The 17,775-nt window shown below is 47.3% G+C and overlaps 1 long non-coding RNA gene across 1 annotated transcript in view; it reads right to left on the minus strand.

Moving 5' to 3' along the window:
• Nucleotides 1-2,666: 2,666 nt before the first annotated feature.
• Nucleotides 2,667-17,775, minus strand: part of LOC121915827 — a 41,966-nt gene continuing 26,857 nt past the window's right edge. The window contains exon 4 of the long non-coding RNA XR_006100752.1: nucleotides 2,667-2,923. This is a non-coding gene — a long non-coding RNA (uncharacterized LOC121915827). The remainder of the gene's footprint in view (nucleotides 2,924-17,775) is intronic.

A 17,775-nucleotide genomic window follows, 5' to 3' on the forward strand; every position in this document is an offset into this window, starting at 1 on the left:
GAAGTAAGTGGCATGTAAGGAAAGAGACATCCTGACAATCTCTTACCATCATTATCTCCACCTCCTCCAGAGGGTACTCCATCAGATCTACGACAATGACGTTCGCCATGTTGAGTTCTCCCTGTTGAGCTCAGTATCAGCTGGACTATTTTCCCCTGGATGGCTTTTGCTGAGGTTGTCAGAGGTCAGTGGCTTGCCTGTCAAGACAATATTTGGTTAAAATTAGGCAGATAGAAGAAGCGAACACCCATTCGACCTCAAAAACAACTCGATGGCGTACCCTATGCCAAGGGGTAGTGAATCCTTTCCAAGTGTTAGAGCCGATTTTGAAGTGGATATCCAAGGTGCTTGGACCTGGTTGGGGGAGCTGATTCAGTACCTGGCACAGCTTCTTTAAAACTATCCGTACCCCAGAGTAGATCTGTTGCTCTCCTGACATGGAACCCACAGGGCGCCATTGGAGGTCCTTTGAAATGTCCTCCTGGAAAGGCTGAATGAGGGATGGTACCACCATATCACCCTGAAACCGAGCCATAGCCCAGGGGTGGCAGTGCCTCGAATGCCTTAGTACAAAGGATTAAGAAGCTGATAATGGGGCGGGGTGTTATAAGTATGCTGATGACACTCAAATATACCTCTCCATGCATCGAATGACACTTCTGGCCAAGGACACATATCTCCTCTTGATGAATGTCGATGAATGTGATGGACTGGATGGGGAAAAACAGACTCAAACTGAATCCGGATAAAATGGAAGTACTTGCTGTCAGGACCCCTAATCCAGGCATAGGGATATGTCAACCGGACCTGGACGGGGTCACACTCCCCATCAAGGACTGTGTTCACAGTTTGAGAGTGCTCCTTGACTTGTCGCTCCAGGTGTCAAATCAGGTAAATGCGATGGTTATGAGTGCTTGTTATCAGCTTGGGCTGATAAGCCAACTGCTTCCTTTCCTGGAACCGGGGGACCTGGAGACTGTGGTACATGTATTGGTAGCCTCATGACTCGATTTCTATAATATGCCTGACATGGGGCTATCCTTGTACCTAGTCCGGAAACTTCAGTTAGTCCAAAATATGGCAGCCAGACTAGTTGCTGGATCAGCTAGACATGCCCATATAACACCTATCTTGACATCTCTATACTGGTTGTCCATTAGTTTCTGCACACAGTATAAGGTGTTGGTGATAACCTTTAAAGCCCTTCATGACTTGCATCCAACCTACTTATGGCATTGCCTTCTTCCGTCCAATGCACCCTGCACACTTAGGTCCTCTGGGAAGAACCTATTACAACCAATAAAGGTGAGATTGATAGTGGTCACCCAGAGGACCTTTTCATCCTCCGCTCCCAAACTATAGAATAGCCTGTCAGGTGAGATCTGGAACATTACCAACCTTGACAGCTTTAAAAATGCTGTCAAGACGGATCTCTTCCAACAAGTCTTCCCCAAGTAACTCACCTGGCCACTCACTGATATGGACTATCTCTCCCAGGATGCTCATCTCTCTGTTGTTTGATTGTTTGTTTAACTAATTTAGACATTATTTTATTATTGTTTGTGGATTATGGGTTGGAGAGAGGGATAACAGGTTTTTATATATTGTTGCATTTGATTGTATCTCATTTTGTTGCTGCATTTTACTGTTTTATTGTCTTATTTTATGATATTGTAAGCCACCTCAATCCAGTGGGAGAGGAGGGTAAAAATAAATTTTCTATTCTATTCTATAATTTGTTAGGCTATTTTGTGCTGCCTATTGGCAGTCTGTCAGTGGTCAGTATTCATCGCTGTGCATCCTTCCTATCGTTGGGCAGGTGGATGGTGGGCTATTTGTACCTCTTCCCTTTGAGATCCCAAATATTAAGGCACACAAACACTCACACATACACAGGCCAACTTAAAATAATACCCCATGCATCTGATTTATTCTAGCTGATAAAACCTTCACCATGATGCCTTGCTCTTTAAGGGACCACTGGAGACAGTGCTGTGCGGCTGCTATTTGTCTAGTTATCTTAGACAGAATGACAGGTTCCTGAACTGATCTTTGCTCCCTCCCTTTGGAGAGACTGGAGGAATCTTAAAAACCTTTGGTAATAAATGCCTCAAGAAACTTACCTGGAGATATCCCAAAGCTGTTCGTAGCCGTCTGCAGCTGGGACAATGAATGCTTCCAATGCAGGCCATTTATATATGCCTTCCTGGAGTCCTTTAATTGCCACAAAGCAACTTCCCACAAGGCAGGCACTCCCCAGATTCTCACAGTTTGTGAGTGATACGTAATGCTTTACAAGGCGATGCCACATGTGCATAGAAGCTTCCAGTGGCGGAAGGCCATACCTTCCAGAGTAGGGGACATTCAGTGTGGGGCAATGGCTATACCAAAAGGATAGATGAAGGTGTGCTGTTCAAATGATGCATGCGTCCTAAGAGGCCAGAAACTGCACCAAAGCTGCGTTCCGGTCCTTAGTACTGGATTGTGGCTTTGGCATGGATTCTGGCCTCTTAGGATGCATGCATCATTTGAACAGCACACTTCCAAAGTCATCCAAAGCAGCTTTATTTTGTCCTGTCTGTATGGGCCCAATAATGTCGGTTACAAATAATAATGACACTTATGAAGACGATAATGAAGACAATTGGCAACTTCCTGAGGTTTCCTCCTCAAATCTTTATTGTCGTATAGCTCCATCAGCTAAAGAGAGTGTTGTACGTCTGGGAGATGTGAGTTGATTTTCGTATCAGGTCTCCATGTTTGGGGCTTACAAGTGCCAGCTACCCATCCGCCTACATATTTTGAAGGATCATGACAACCGCCTGCGGAGACTACGGATATACTTCTTGAACAGGACGTCCACACCCTTAAGTACTTTCAATTGACCAAGGACAGGATCATTGATGACAGACACATTTCGATACTATGGTTGAGAAGAAAAGGAAGGAAGGAAATAGATGGTTACTACACATCAACAACATATTTCTTGAATGGAAATACATTTGTCCCTCCACATTTGTGGCTTGGACATTTGCGCAGATTTGATTATTCATGGACTTTATTAATATGTTCTCTCTAGGAATATCTCCATCCTCCAGCGCAACTCTATGGTCAACTTTAACCATAAAGTCGCACTGAAGGACGTAGAGATATCTGGAGAGAATACTCTTCTAGGCCTTTGTAGCTCCTCCAGCCCAATTCTATGGTCAATGTCTGGCGGATGTTGACCACAGAGTTGCCCTGGAGGACCTAGAGATTCCTAGAGAGAACACTGAATAAGGAGCAGTTACGGACCCATAACTCTAGGTAACCAAACCAGAACTGCAATGTAGAGTTCCAGCCAATGTTTCTCTTTTTTCCTTTTTAAAACATTTATTAAAAGATGATACAAAACATAGAACAATAAAGGACAATTATAAAATAAACTTTCAAAAGCATAACACATACACACACACATATAGTCCTATACAGTTTAAGTTTCTTGAAACAGGTCAGACCATAGTGACCACTGGCAAGTTGGAAGGTGGACAATGATAACATTTGTATCAACATAATCAATAAAAGGAAGCCATTTCTCATTGGAGGCTTCTTGGTTTTGTTGCATTAAGTCACATTTCATTTTATCTAACAGCGTCTGCATTAGCCATTGGTCCCAGACTCTTTCCCACCGATTATCTAGGGACCCAAGTCCTGTCTTCCAAGATTTGGCCACTTCAAGTCAAGCTGCCGTTAAAAGAAAAGCAATCAATATTCTGTGTTTAAATTTTAAAAAGTATTGTCCTTAGTGTAAATTGAAAGTAACAAAAGAGCTGGGCAAAAGTTGATTTTTTTTTGTTTTGTAATTAAAGCAATCTGATGGAGCAATTCATACCAAAAGAGATTAATTTGGGGGCAGTCGATCCACCTATGGATATATGTCCCTGGAACTGGGCATCCTCTCCAACAGAAAGGTGACATGAACTTTATCATATATGAATATTTGAATATTTGAATATATTAATATCTGAATCTAAATGGGCTCCTATCTGGTCATCTCCCTTGTTGAAACTGAGATCAGCCGCCAGAGAGAACTGTTTTAAAACCTGGTCCACAACGGTATATACTCCTGTTGGATGATATAGCCAGCCAATTTTCTAAGAAGTGCATTTAATTCCGAGGGGCTTCACTCCTCTTCCTCTATATTTCCAGACCCCGTCCAATCGATACCGCAATAGAGGATATCTAGCCAAAGGAGAGCAAATGTCCAGTTAAGTAAGAAAGTTCCCCTTCAGCTTCGGTAGCGAAGTCAGGAACGTCCTAGCGCAGGGGCCATGCTAGGGGCCATCTGTGGCTGGCATCCCTCCTCCCTACCCAGGGTCACCCGTAATATATATATCCCACTCTCTCATGCCGGCATCTCTGAAATGCCAGCCAGGATGCTGACGTAAACTCAGGAATAAATCTTCTAGAATGGCCATAGCCGCAAAAACCCACAAAAACTATGGATGCCAACCATGAAAGCCTTTGACTTCACAAAATAGAAATCCTTGCATTTCCTGCTCCTAAGACAAGAAAATTAAGGAAGTAGTGGCATGTAGGAAAGAGCATCCTGACAAATCTCTACCTCCACTTCTCTTATCTCCATTCTGCCAGAGGGTACTCCATCAGATCTACGACTGTCACGTTCGCCATGTTGAGTTCTCCCTGTGATGCTCAGTTCAGCTGAACTATTGTCCCCTAGATGTCTTCTGTTGAGGTTGTCAGAGGTCAGTGGCTTGCCTGTCAAGACAATATTTGGTTAAAATAAGGAGAGATAGAAGAAGTGAAAAAAACTCAGCGGCATACCTTGTGTCAAGGAGATAGTGAATCTCTCCAACTGTTAGAGCAGATTTGAAGGAGATATCTAAGGTGCTTTGACCTGGTTGGGGAAGCTGTCAGTAGCTGGGAGAGCTTAAAAACCATCTGTACCCCAGAGTAGTACATTGCTCCCACAGACATGGAACCCACCAGGCGCCATTGTAGATCTTTGAAATGTCCTCCTGGAAGGTGAATGAGGGATGGTACCACCATATTACCCTGAACCGGCCATAGCCCAGGGGTGGCGTGCCGCGATGCCTTAGAACAAGGGATTAAGAAGCGGATCATTTGTGTTGTTCTCTGTTCAGTGGTCAACGTTGTTCTGTGCATCTTCCTATCATTGGGCAGGTGGATGGTGGGATAGTTTGTACCTCTTCCCTTCCTTTGAGATCCCAAATATTAAGGCAGACACACCACACACACACACACATTCACACATACACACCTCAACTTAAAATAAATGCCGCCCATGCATCTGATTCATTCTAGGTGATAAAACCTTCAACTGGATGTGTTGCTCTTTAAGGGACCACTGGAGACATTGCTGTGCAGCTGGTATTCATCTAGTGTATCTTAGACAGAAGACAGGTTCCAGAACAGTTCTTCGCTCCCTTCTTTGGAGAGACTGGAGGATCTAAAAACCTTTGGTATAAAATGTACTCAAGAACTTACTGGCAGATATCCCAAAGCTGTTGTAGCCGTCTGCAGCTGGGACACGAATGCTTCCAATGCAGGCGTTTATATATGCCATCCCGGAGTCCTTTAATTGCCACAAAGTGACTCCAACAAGGCAGGCACTCCCCAGATTCCACAATTTGTGTGTGATTACAAACCTAGTATAAAATACAAATACAAGCGTGCCCTTCTTTACGCGAAGGATCCATTCTGTACCCCCCGCATAAAAGAAATAACGCATATGCTCGAGCCCCATTATAAGTAATGGGGCTCATGTTTGCGGTGGTGCAGTGCAGCGGGGTGACGGTGAGCGTGCGCCATGGGAGCATGCCCCATTGTTTCTTCCTGCACCCACCGCGCTTCTTCCGGCACTGCTTGCAGCGTATGCGGAAAGCAGCAGATAATGCGCCCATGTGACGCGGGTGCACTGTACAAGCACACGCAATAAAAATACATAAGAATTAACTATTAAAAAACATATATAATGAGAACTTATTCAGATAGTAATAAAACTGTTTAAAATTAAAATCAAAACACCATCGACTTTGGGAAGCTATTGCAGCGATGCAAAAACCGCACCCTTGTCTGTGCAGCAAAAAAAAATGTAATGCGCCACATTAAAATGGGACACTGGGCTAAGTATGTAAGGCCTGGTCTAGACGGGCCTAAGGTGCCATCGTCATGTGCTAGGGGTTGGCCGAGGGCACACCACCATACATGCCTCACCACTAGCACGTGATGAGGGCATCAAAATGGCAGCCCCTGTACACACCGGCACCGTCATTTTGCTGTGTTGGACAAAAAGGCCTGTTACAGACTGCCAAAATAAAGCTGCTTCGGGTCTCTTTGAGTAGCTGTTTATATGATGCATGGGTCCTAAAGGTACGGAAGGCGCCAAAGCTGCACTCAGTGCTTAGGAATGGAGTTGGCTTGTCACACTCAGGACCTTAGGACCCATGCATCATTTAAATAGCATACCTCCAAAGAGACCCGAAGCAGCTTTATTTTGGCAGTCTGTAACAGGCCTTAGTCTTCTCACATCGCCCTTGTGACATCGCGAGTGTGCCATTGGCAACACTGCAGCGTCACAATGGCGCCGCAGAAAAACCCACTTTTTGCAGGTTCTTTTTACTGTGCAAGGGAGAGCTGCGCGGTTTTTGCCACTGTGGCTTCCTCAGCCAGCAAAACAAGGCGCCTGCAGACCACCACCCTTTGTGGGGTCTGTACCCCACCTAAGTAAAATAAAAAGATGTGCATTAATGCTTCTTTGTGGCATTTTAATGGCAGGTTGTGGCAATGTTGTGTGAAATCATTGCACTTAATTACGTGATTTCCGGGATATTCCGGGATAAACTCCCGATCTCCTTCGCATGATAAAATCCTAAGAGAGGCACCACCTTGAAACGGGTTGGCGATCAGGAAGAATTGCAAAGCCATAGGGCAGCTGTTGTGAGAGCAGTGTTACAGAACCTGTAAAATGTACCAAGTCATCCTAGTCTTGCGCCAGGTGCACAGAGGGCCTTAAGGAAGTAGCTCATGTTGTTTCAAATGTTTAAAACCCAGTTTCATGAACCAAATCATCCAAGGCACACTCTGCCCTGAAGCGTTTTCCCGAAGAGATTGTGTATGTTGAAAACAGGAATTACTCATTGTGCTTTCTGGAAGATCTGGAGGCATTGTTCCGGCCCAAGAAAATCCCACCCCATATCTTCGGGTTTACTCAAATTTGGAGGCCATGGCTGAGTTTTCTCCTAACCAGGGCTACTCTCTGAGGCATTGAAAGGGGCAAGAGTGGTCCTTCTCTACCATAAAGTCCTTTCTATGCAAGGCAGAGTATTTCTTTCCCTCGGGGAGACACAGGATGGCAAAAGAAAAACATTTCGTGGCTGCAACAATTTCAGCATGGGCCCCCAGACTTTGGTAGTAACCAATCCTGGCACAATCCCTGAAGCGTTGTTATCGAGTTGTTATCCCCGCCTGATCCCTAAAACGGTAGAGACGGGATATAAAATAAATTATTATTATTATTATTATTATAATTCCCCCACAAATCCCTATCCCAAAAGGCATCTGTGGAGGTGCCCCTTCTTCCTTCATCACTTGATCAAGAGGCTCTAAAGCAAGTCCTGCACTATAGGGTGAAGGTTGTCCCTGCCATTGCTGTTGTTCCCTGTTCCAGTTGGGCAGGCAGGCAGGCAGGCAGGCACTCTGCCAGTCTGCTTCTCTGGCATGGTTCTATGCACCCCTTTCCCTATTTCCCCTGCGTCTACCTTGATTCCGAGGAAACCATCTCAGGCGATTATCTAGCATTAGAAGGCCTAATGTTCTCTGTCCACTTTTCCCCTTTCTTCTGTTAGCCTTGATGGTTTGCGTGAGTGAATGTATGTGTGTGAGAAGGTGTCCCCCTGTGCACCAATAAAACCCTTAAAATGCAAAGACTTTGCCTTTGCATCAGTTCCTTGGAAGTCCTGGTCCATGGCATACACGGCTGGGATCTGGTCCCAAAGGGACAGAATTGGTTGGACAGAGGACCCTTGTAGTCTCTTCCAACTCTACCATTCTGTGATTCTAGATTCAGGACAGCATGGGAGGATGTGGCAAAAGCCAGACGATATTTGGACAACTCTAAATTTTGTAGGGCTCGATATTGGTGTGCTTGAATAGCATGGGCGGCACGTGCCGCGGCTGCGCGGTAACGCGCGCTTCTTCAGCGTGAGGAGGTGCGGCAACCCGGCCATTTTAGTTTAACCCTTGAGCTTAAGTTTAGGTTGTCCAATATCGTCTGGCTTTTGCCACAGCCGCCCATCTGCTGTCCTTGAATCATAGAATCAAAGAATGGTAGAGTTGGAAGAGCTACAAGGGTCATCCTGTCCAACCCATTCTGTCATGCAGGAAACTAAATCAAAGCTCCCAGACAATGGCCATCCAGCCTCTGTTGTGAAGACCTCCAAGGAAGGAGACAGAGGCGGGATTACAGACCGCCCTGGTGTTGCTGCGCAAGGGTGCCGCAGAAGACAAGCTGTTGCGGTTCACGCGCAGCAAAAAGAACCCACAAAAGCAGGTTCTTTCTGCATCACAAGGGCCGAGAAGTGCGTGATGCTAGGTGTCGGTCATGTCCAAATGGCGGCGTCCATATGTACAGGGCGCTGGCCATTTGTGACGCCACTCGTCAGTGTGAGGGGTGAGGGGCGTCAGAAAGCGCCGCCCCTCGCATGTCATGATGGCACCCCATAGGACCCATGGTAGCGAGTGCCTAAAATCCCCTTTTTGGAAAGATATTGTCCATGTGATTCTGGACAGACTGAAACTGTGGGAACGCATACTTTTGCATTGTATGTTTACGGAGACTTAATAACGACATTATTTCTCCAGTCCTTTGGACCAACCAGGTGACTCCAAGCTTTTTATAAGTTTCTCAGTGTTATCAGATACTCATCCTGATATAACATTTAAGTCTCGCCACATTTTGGCGCTGGCGGCAATAAGAGTTTAGAAATGGATGTGGCTAGAGGAGAAGTCCAATACAAATAGCAGTAAGCCCTGTGAAACTTTTACCATTAAAAACATGGGAGCTCCGACTTGTTTTAATATGCCATTTTATAACCTCTATAATTTTGGTGTTTTATGTATAGTGTTTGAAGTATTGTGTAACTTATATTCAGATGTGTTTGGGATAAAGGATAATGCAATGCATATGCTAAACCTGTGAGGTTTTTTTTAAGACTTAGAAACATTGCTGCTTCCTGACAATTTTTTTTATGCCATTACATTTTGTATATTTATGTTTTTGCATTTTTTGTCAATATTTGTAACGCATATTTAGATGTCTCTGGGCAAATTTTACGTGATTTACTGTAAAAAAATGATATCTATCTTTCTGGACATTATCCTGGGAAGTTGTGCGATCGTGGTGAGATTTTCACAACAACGCATGATGAAAGAGGATTTTATCCCAGGAATTACCAGGGAATAACCAGCAACAAATCTGGGAAAGTAGGGATTTGTTGCTGGTTTTATTCCCTGGTTATTCCTGGGCTAAGTCCTCCTTTATTGTGAGGTGTGTGAACATCTTCACTGCATTGCATGACTTTCTTGGGCTAAGTCAGTTTAAAAGCTCAATTCTGCCTCTGTGTGATAACTCCATATACGATTTGTACATTTAACTAGCATCTAAGGCCCCAACCTTTAGTAAGGTCATAAAATGAAGTAGTGAAAAATCATTAAAAGACTATGCTATTAAATATATTGCCCATTATTGATTCACACCAGCAATCCTATAACAGTTTTATACCCACGTGTTCCCCCTTCTAATACTCCCAAAGAGAGAGACCTGGTCCTGAGAAACAGCGCTGGGCCCTAAACTTGGTAGCAGACATAGTCTTGGTGTGGTGTCCCTGAAGGATCTGAGATGGGGCTTTCTTAGGCTCTGAAAAATTCTTCCAGCACCTTCCAGAACGCAAGATGAATAGTTCCTGTTGTGTGATTAAAACGCCTACTTGGAAAAAGTGTTCAGAACTGAGTGTTTCCTGGATACTTTTGTTCAGGGGCCAATTAAAAAATGGCAGTATCCAATCATTTTAAGCAACAAGAACAGTCATCGCTTAAGATGTTACTTGTGCAGAAAAGCTATCATTATTCATATACGTTGTACAGGATGTATAACCCTGGTCTCAAAACAGCTGCCATGCTTGAGATTCTTCCTGAGCTCTCAGCCGGTTTTCAAGGTGCCGTCTCTTATCTGACAATGCCATAAACCCAGGAGGGCCCAGGAGAATGAGCACCTATCCTCCAACATTTCACAAGGAAACTAGGACATGGGTGGTCGGAAATATTGGAGTCTGGTCAGATGCCAAAATGAGGAGAAGTGACAAGTTAGGAAGATTGCAACAGTTTGCATTGTCTAAGCCATAAGAAAAGACAATATTCTGCTTTCTCCTCTAACTTCTCCCCAATGAATATCCTAGCAATGGATGAGACCTCAAGAATCGTCCAGTCTACTCATATTGCCACAAGGAAGAAAACAATCAAAGATACAGGCAGTAATGGCCATCCAGCCTCCAAACTGGAGGGTCCTGGCCCAAGACCGTTTTCTACTCTACCCTCTGGTATAGGCAACTGTCCACAAATTGAATGCCTCCACCAAAGATATGGCTTTCAACCACTGCAAGCCTCCTCTACTAGCGGAATCCCAACTCTTATGTAAACAAGACACAACATGGGAAGTTTTTCTTCCTATGGAGTGGCAATGCATCGTCGAAGAGATCCTTCTGCTCTGCACATATCGGCACTGCAAATTCATATCCAGAGAACTGTTTAGGGTGTAAGGGATCTGACACAGATCCCATTATGCAGAACCCACTACTTGAAGACCCGACAACAGCCACTGTGACATGTTTAACACTATGTTGCGTGGTAAATCTCTCATAAGATCCAACTTGGACGCTGGTGTTCTGCAGAAAACGACTGGTGATGTCGAAGCAACTCCGGGGATAGATTACTGATCATTTTTGAGTCTGTGAATAATGTGGATGTGGACAAGCTCTTTGGTAGTGTGAATTAAGACAACATGCCCCTCTTGATCCTTGCCCTTTATGGCTGGCATCCGGGGGAAATGCTTGAGGATGCTTCTGAGATATATGTCAATGCTCCCTAGGGAAAGTCCAGTTCCATCTGTTTGAAGGAGGCTGTTGGCCCTCTGAAAAAAACTTTCCCTGACCCTCTGGAGATGAACAGTATAGGCCAGAATCCCAATGCCATTTTAAAGCAAAGTGTTCAGAGGAAGTGTTGTCTTGAATGAAACCAGTGTTTCTAGCTTCATTTCAAAACCGGCTTTAGACAGAATATGGGAGTTGAGTCTGCCATGGAATGCCTTAGCTGATGACCCTTCTCTGGGTAACAGGGGCGCATCACAGTACACAAAAAAATCGGTTTTTGAAACCGATCAAGTCAATCACGTGAATTCTACTCACCCAGAATCTCACACAAGCGATCCGGGGCTTGCACAGCCCGGTTCCGTGTTAAATGCCCTAAAGAGCGCGGGTCGTTTGATCGGCGCAAATGCGCCGGTTTCTTCGTTTTTAAAAACCCCGGGTCCTGGGAATGAAGAACTTTGGCCTCGATCACGAGAGAGGGGCAAATTGAGGGAGGGATTTAGGGCAGAAGGGTGGCAAAGGGGCAAAAGGCATGTTCCCCTCCCCTCATCGGAGGGGGAGGGGGAGGAGAATGAGCCTGGGCAGAAGGGAGCAAGGGAAGGCATGCTTTAGGACCCCTTTTCCCTGCATCCCCGGCCAAAGTCCATCTGTCGCTGGGCAATTCCTTCCCTTGCAATGAGGAAAAATCACGAGCGCATGTCAGGGCAACCCCCCCCCCCCTTTTCAAATGCAACGGCCAAAAAAACAATTTCTATTCCAGAATGTATGTTTTTAATTTGAAACCATATTTTTTTTTGAGCGGCACCTCCGCATGGTTTATATGGCAGAATGTATAGGTAAAAAATGTTTGAACCATATTTTTTTGAGCGCACTGCGCATGTTTTATATGGCAGAATGTAAATGTTTAAAATTTTTAATAACCATGTTTTTTAGCGAACATGCGCCATGTGCATGGTGTCTATTCCAGAGGCAGATGGAGCCAGGCTTGCACGTGCGTTTTGCGAGGAGAAGCACAAATGTTGCAAAACAATCAATGTTACCTTTTGTTACCAATTTTTTTTTTGGGAGCAAATATGCGAATGATTTGTCTTCTTGAGCAGATACAGTACAGCAAGGGAAAAGGCAAAGGGAAAGCTAATGTTGCTTTTAAAAGAAAAAAAAAATGCTGGCAATCCCATCCTCTGCCTGGGACAGGGGCAGATCTGACACCAAAAGCCCCAGGTTATTAAAAAAGAGAGAGAGAGAGAGAGAGAGAGGCATCTCTCTCCCTGCTTCAGCCGCAAACCCAAACCCCTGTGCCTGGCTCTTTAAAAGGGAGGACACTTCCCCCGAGGCCCTGCAAACGTCACCATGAAGATAGCTTGAATGGGCACCGGCCAATCTACAGAATGATTCCGATTTCGGCTGTCAAAATGCATTCGATTTCAATTGTAAGTGGGCACTTGCTAAGGAGCGAGTCGGGGGAGGGGGGCCTCCGGATCATCCCATTTCCCTCCAGGTCCTTTTACCCCATATGAATGGGGGCCCCTAGGGTGACCCTGTTGGTGCTATTAGACCTCTCAGTGGCTTTTTGATACAAGTGACTGTGACATCCTCGTGATCGCCTGAGAGAGTTAGGAATTGGGGGTATTGCATTGCAGTGGTTCACATTCCTTCCTCTTGGGCGATACCAGAGGGTAATGCGTGGGACAGTCCCCGGCAAGGAAGGGGCTTAACTGTGGCATCCCCAAGGTCTATCCTGTCCCCAATTCAGATCATCCGGAGACACGGGGCAGGGTGTTTCTCAGTCACTGAAATGACAACCAGTTATATGTTCTCCATGTCTTGGTCTGCAGCTCGACTACAGATGGCATCTCTCATCTCAATCTCATGAATTGGCTTAAAAGTGGTAATGGATTGTATAGGACAACAAAAACACCTAAAACCGAACCCAAACAAAACGGAGGTAACTCACATTGGGGCCCTAATCCAGGTATTGAGATTCACCATCCAGTCCGAGTCGCGTCACACTCACCTTAAATGACTGGTGTCGGCAGTCCTGGAAGTGTTTCCTAGATCAGCCACTCCAGATGTCAAATCAGGTAAATACGTCTGTCCAGGAGTACCTGTTTTCAGCTTGGCTACATGTCAGCGCGTCCTTTCCTGGACCATGGACCTAGAAACTGTGGTACATTGCGCTGGTAACCTCACAACTTGATTTCTGCAATGCACACTAACATGGGGCTAACCTTGTGCCTAGTGTCGGAAACTTCAGTAGTTCAAAAATATGCAGCCAGGTTGGTCACTAGGGAGACTAGAAGTGGCCACATACCACCCATCTTAAAAGCCTTCAATGCTACCTATGAGTTTCCCGGGGCAGTGCAAGGTTTGGTTATAAACCTTTAAGCCCTACAATGGCGTGGGGTCCAACCTAAGCTAAGGGATTGCTTTCTTCCAGTATAATCCGCTCCATGCACTCCAAGGTCTTCTGGGAAGCATTTATGTTGGCAAACCTAGAAAGAAACCAGGTTAACTGCAACTTCCCAAGGGACCTTTTCTTCAACCGCCCCCAGATTATGGAATGGCCTGCCGAGTGGTTTCCGTCATATTACAAGCTTGGACAACACCTTAAAAAGAGCTGTCAAGACAGATCTCTGAATAGCAAACCCAGCCTCCAGAGCCGAATCCACCTTCCCCCTGAACACTTGTGCCCCCATCTGCCGCCTCCCTATTATTTTTAATTGTATTGTTTTTTAACAGTTAATAAATTGTAATTGATGTTTTTAAAGGGGAGGGAGGGAATGACGGGGATATGGGATATGTATGTCTCTCGTTTTAATTGTAATCCGCCTCGATTGTCCCGCGAACAGAGAGGTTGGGGAAAAAATAAAGCTTTTATTATGTTTAGCTTTAATTCATTGCGCAAGGTGACATCTTCCCTGGGAAGAATTATGCGTCACTCAGAACTAACGAAAGTCGGGGCACTGACGTACTTTGTGGCACAGTCGCTTTGGACAATTAAAGGATTTCCAGGGAGGCACATATATGTTGTAGTGTGTGTGTGTGTGTATATATATATATATATATATATATATATATATAATATAAAAGCCTGCCTTGAACCCTGCAACTATCTCAACTTGCCATACAGTACAAGGGAAGTGAGAGACAGCTGTGGTAAGTCCTTTCGGTAAGTTCCTTTGGATATTAATCTTTTTATTCCAGAGATAGAAAAGGCTTTCAGATTCCTTCATCTCTCCAAGGGAAGCGGAAGAAGGCAGTGGTGGAGCCTGCTTTTTTCTGCGTCAAAGGAAGATGGAGGAAGATGAGCAACAGCAATGATTTTGTGGACCCTTAAGAACAATAAATGTAAGCTGTGTGGTATGTTTTGCATCACATAGATCAATGAGGGCATTGAGTATTATCTAAGTTGGTGTGTATTGTGTGTGTGCATGCTTAATATTTGGGATCTGAAAGGCAAGGAAATACAAACGTCCCCCCATCCATTTCCTCGCAGCCACGACAAGAGATGTTGACACTGAGCAGACTTCCAATAGCCAGCACAAACAGTTCCTACTTACAGCTTCTTCTGCCAAACTCAGAGAGGCCCTGGCACAACCCCTTGGGCCATGGCAATGGTTTTCAGTTTGGTATGGTCCTGAGGGTCCTACTGTGCCCCCACTTCTCCGCTCTGAGATGGATGGGGCTCCGTAAGACCATCTTTTTATTTAAAGAAGTTGTGCCGGCCACCTGATGAACAACCTCTTCTACTTTGTCAATGCATCAGGAGGTTGCTGGGAATGCCAGTGGTACTTCCCTTGCCAACCGGAGGGAAGACTGCCCAAGGCAAGGCATGTGAAAAGGAGTGCAAGAAGGCTGTTTAAAGAAGAGGGGGGGCTATATTCTGAGTAAGGAATTCTAGACAAAGGGCATTTCTTTCATGAAGGACCACCTGCTCGCAGTATGAGTTACATAATAAAAGACTTCATATAGTCGAAGGAAAGAATGAAATAATCTGAACACCAATACTGATGTTAGGATATTTTTTCCAAACAATGTCCCGATACCTCCTCCCAGAACTCCCAACTCCCCCAGCAGGCAAAGCGGGAAACGCCCCACGTGAACACCAAACGGGAGTTCCTGCCCCTCCGCCCAGAACTCCAAATCCAGCAGCAAGCGGGAAAAGCGCCCCCCGTGAAATACACAACGGAAGTCCTGCCCTCCGCCCAGACTCCAACTCCCAGCGGGCAAAGCGGGAAAAGCGCCCCACGTGACACCAAACGGGAGTCCTGCCCTCCTCTCCCAGACTCCAACTCCAGCAGGCAAAAGCGGGAAAGCGCCCCCACGTGACACCAAACGGGAGTCCGGTCCCTCGCCCAGAACTCCAACTCCCAGCATGCAAAGCGGGAAAAGCCCCCCCACGTGAACACAAAACGGTAGTCCTGCCCGACCTCCCAGAACGCCAACTCCAGCAGGCAAGCGGGAAAAGGGCCCCCCGCCCCCCACGTGACACGAACGGGAAGTCCTGTCCCCCTCTCCCCAGAACTCCAACTCCCAGCATGCAAAGCGGGAAAGCGCCCCCCACGTGACACAAAACGGGAGTCCTGTCCCCTTTCCCAAACTCCCAACTCCCCAGCAGCACAGCGGAAAAGCGCCCCCACGGGGACACAAAACGGAGTCCCTGTCCCCTTCCAGAAACTCCAACTCCCAGTAATGCAAAGCGGGAAAAGCGCCCCCCACGTGACACAACGGAGTCCTGTCCCCCTCCAGAATCCAACTCCCAGGAAAGGCAAAGCGGGAAAGCGCCCACCACGTGAACACAAAACGGGAGTCCCTGTCCCCGTCCCAGAACTCCAACGCCCAGCGGCAAAGGCGGGAAAAGCGCCACACCACGGACATCAAACGGGAGTCAGGCCCTTCCCAGACGCCAACTCCCAGCATGCAAAGCGGGGAAAGCGCCACCACGTGACACCAACGGGAGTCGGTTCCCCTTCCCCAGAACTCCAACCCCAGCATGCAAAGCGGGAAAGCGACCCCCACGTGACACAAAACGGGAGTCCTGTCCCCCTTTTCCCAGAACTGCCACTCGCCAGCATGCAAAGCGGGAAAAGCGCCCCCCACGTACACTAAAGCGGAGTCCTGCCCTCCTCACCGAACTAGAACTCCAACTCCAAGCATGCAAAAGCGGAAAAGCGCCACACGTGACACAAAAGGGAAGTCCTGTCCCCCTTTCCCAGAAATCTCCAACGCCCAGCATGCAAGCGGGAAAAGCGCCCCCACGTGAACAAACAAAACGGGAGTCCTGTCCCTCGGCCCCAGAACTCAAACTCCCCAGCATGCAAGCGGGAAAAGCGCCCCCACGTGACACTAAACGGGAGTCATGGCCTTCCTCCCAGAACTCCAACTCCCAAGCATGCAAAGACGGGAAAAGCGCCCCCACGTGACACCAAAACGGGAGTCCTGCCCTCCTCCCAGACTCCACGCCCAGCAGGCAAAGCGGGAAAAGCGCCCCACGTGACACAAACGGGAGTCCCCGGTCCCTCTCCCAGAACCCACCCCAGCATGCAAGCGGGAAAAGCGCCCCCCACGTGACACAACGGGAGTCCTGTCCCCTTCCCAGAACTCCAACTACCAGCAGGCAAAGCGGGAAAGCCGCCACCACGTGACACAAAACGGAGTCCTGTCCCCTGTCCCAGAACTCCAATCCCCAGCATGCAAAGCGGGAAAAGCGCCCCAACGTGACACAAAACGGGAGTCCTGTCCCCTTCCCAGAACTCAAAATCCCAGCAGGCAAAAGCGGGAAAGCGCCCACCACGTGACACAAAACGGGAGTCCCTGTCCCCTTCCCAGAACTCCAGACTCACCAGCAGGCAAAGCGGGAAAGCGGCCACCACGTGACACAAAACGGGAGTCCTGTCCCAGTCCCAGAAACGCCAACTCCCAGCAAGCAAAGCGGAAAAGCGCCCCCACGTGGACCACGAAACGGGAGTCCGGGTCCCTCTCCCAGAACTCCACTCCCAGCATGCAAGCGGGAAAATCGCCCCCCACGTGACACAAAACGGGAGTCCTGTCCCCGTCCCAGAAATCCAACTCCGTCCCAGCAGGCAAGCGGGAAAAGCGCCCACCACGTGACACAAAACGGGAGTCCTGTTCGCCCGTCCCAGACTCCAACTCCCAGCAGCAAGCGGGAAAAGCGCCCACCACGTGACACAACGGGAGTCCTGTTCCACTTCCCAGAAATCCAACTCCCCAGCATGCAAAAGCGGAAAAGCGCCCACCACGTGACAAACCAACGGATCCTGTCCCCCTCCCAGAACTCCAACTCCCAGCATGCAACAGCGGGAAAAGCGCCCCCCACGGGACACAAAACGGGAGTCCTGTCCCCGTCCCAGAACTCCAACCCGCCCAGCATGCAAAGCGGGAAAAGCCCCCCCACGGTGACAACTAAACGGGAGTCCTGCCCTCCTCCCAGACTCCAACTCCCAGCATGCAAAGCGGGAAAAAGCGCCCCACGGTGAAAACAAAACGGGAGTCCTGTCCCCTTCCCCAGAACTCCCAACTCCAGCATGCAAAGCGTGAAAGCGCCCCCACGTGGACACCAACGGAGTCATGTCCCTCTCCAAGAACTGCCTGT

The sequence above is a fragment of the Sceloporus undulatus genome, chromosome 9 (genome assembly GCF_019175285.1).
Source record: "Sceloporus undulatus isolate JIND9_A2432 ecotype Alabama chromosome 9, SceUnd_v1.1, whole genome shotgun sequence".
Lineage (NCBI taxonomy): Eukaryota > Metazoa > Chordata > Lepidosauria > Squamata > Phrynosomatidae > Sceloporus > Sceloporus undulatus.